Source organism: Psammomys obesus, unplaced genomic scaffold (genome assembly GCF_907164565.1).
Source record: "Psammomys obesus unplaced genomic scaffold, mPsaObe1.curated_primary_1811, whole genome shotgun sequence".
Taxonomy (NCBI): Eukaryota; Metazoa; Chordata; class Mammalia; order Rodentia; family Muridae; genus Psammomys; species Psammomys obesus.
The window spans coordinates 7,326,227-7,328,473 of NW_026585687.1; the positions used below are offsets into that span (position 1 = coordinate 7,326,227).

Sequence of the window (2,247 nt, forward strand, 5' to 3'; positions counted from 1 at the left end):
ATGCATGGAGATAACCTAAGACCCCTGCACAGATGTAGTCCATGGCAGTACATTATCCAAGTGGGTTCCATTGTAATAGGAACAGAGACTGTCTCTGACAGGAACTGATTGGCCTGCTCTTCAATTACCTCCCCCTGAGGGGGAAGCAGCATTACCAGGCCACAGAAGAAGACAATGCAGCCACTCCTGATGAGACCTAATTGACTAGGATCAGAAGGAAGGAAAAGAAGACCTCCCCTATCAGTGGACTTGGGGAAGGGCATGCATGCAGAGGGTGGAGGAAGGGAGGGATTGGGATGGGATGAGGGAGGGAACCACAGGGGGGATAGAAAGTGAATAAAGTGTAATTAATAAAGAATTAAAAAAAGAAATCAAACTAATAACTATCTACCTAAAAATAAACTATAATACACAAAAGTGTATGTGTGTAATTTAAATGAAAAATTTTCATTTAGACTGACAATGCTTTCTCCAGTAGCCTAAGATCATTTAACCAATATCCCAATACCCATTTTAATAAGCCTTCCTTTGAGATGCTGCCAAAGAGACTCTCAAAAGTATCACAGACCATTGGTTGCCACCCAGGAGTGAAAGTCCCTAAATACAAAACACCATGTACTTCAGACACAAGTCTCAGAGGCCCCTGAACTGGAGCCAACCTAAAACCTTACTCCATAATGACTATCTAGCATGGGACCAGAAGGTGCTATGCAAGTTTCTAAAGGATAGAAGCAACCAATAGACCTATGTAGGTATGATAGCTATGAATAACAGCAATAGCCAAAATGGTACAACAACTCAAAGTGTGTACGGAGTGTCATGTATGGCATGGAAGTAACCAATAGCTCTCCAATTGACCTTGACACCTACAACAAGAGGAAAATCATGCCTGGTACTTGAGTGTAAATATGCAGAGGTACAAACAACAAAAATTTTCCATGTGAAAAGCAGTCAAGAATGTCGACCCTGCCTCTAAAGGTGTTGCAGTTGTGACTGCTGTGTCACATGTGTGTCAGTATTTGCCAGAGAAGAGATAAGCTATATCTAAGATCAGTGTTCTGACCTACAGACACCTGAATGATTAGTAGCCTAACATTCCCTGGAAAAAACAAGCCTGAGATGACCACAAGTCCTGTTCCACGGGTCCTAGTCAGCAAGATAGCCAGAGACGACCTCCAGTCTGCACCATGCAGGACTGGGAACAAGCAAGAGACTAGAAGACACAATGTGGGACTGAGGGACCCAGGTTTGGAGTGGGAGTAATGAGCCCAAGACAGAAGACCCTTGCATTGGGCCACTCAGGAAGGCCAGGTAAGAAATAAACCTGAGATGACCATCAGACCAGCACCATGGGTCCTGGACAAGGAGCTAGCCTGAGACAGGCACAAATAGTGAACCACACTAGCCTGGGGTGTCAAACTATGCTCAAGATGACTCATTCCCAGTGCCATAAACACAAGTGAGGCATAACACTCCTGAGATGACACCAGACATTCAGAGACATTTAATCTCTAAGAGGAGCAAGTAAGTGATGAATAAAATGAAGAGAAAGAGAAACAGAGGATATGGGTGCAATGAAGACAGGCAGAACTGGAGAATAGAGGGGAGTGAGGAAGAGCCAGATGTGAGTAGTTAGTGATCCCACCTGGGATCATGGTGAGGTCCTGGCCTGTGCTGCTACCAGGGACAACATCTGGGCCCATGTTTCTGAAATAGCAGGAGTCTATTACAACCAAGGGTGTCCCTGATCTGGGTTGCCACCTAGAGACATGGTGATGGCTCAGGGTTGTACAGAACTGACTTCTCCCCTCACCTGGGTTGTGGGAACATGGAAGCAGGAGAGCTTACCCCACACTTAGCCAGCTACAGTATTCAGGATAGCAGCCATACACATTGCAGGAGTTGTGGCTGAGCTGGCCACCAAGAATATGAGCATGGGAGAGTTGTCTTAACATGCTTCTATGATGCAGTGGTGTGGATGAGAGACTGATATCCTCCTTACCCCTTTGACCCTCATCACTTGTGGCAGGCAGGAGACCTGGCCCTGAGGTTAAGACAGGAGGAGAGTTGATCCTGCCCCTCATCAGCTGCAGCACTAAATTGCAACATTTGAGAGAGTGAGCCATACTTGTGCAGCACAACAGTGTTGATCCTGATGACTGGGGCAGCAGTGAGCCAACCCTGAGGGTGTGAGTCAGAGAGCTGTCCCTGCAACTTGTCTGCTTTGTGGTGACACGGGCAAGGGAG

General features: G+C 46.4%; 1 non-coding gene across 1 annotated transcript; it reads left to right on the top strand.

The window, feature by feature from the left end:
* The first annotated feature begins 965 nt into the window (after positions 1-965).
* LOC129665957 (small nucleolar RNA SNORA17) lies at positions 966-1,097 on the top strand. The gene has a single exon (XR_008718468.1). It is a non-coding gene; the product is annotated as a small nucleolar RNA SNORA17 (small nucleolar RNA).
* Positions 1,098-2,247: the final 1,150 nt, after the last annotated feature.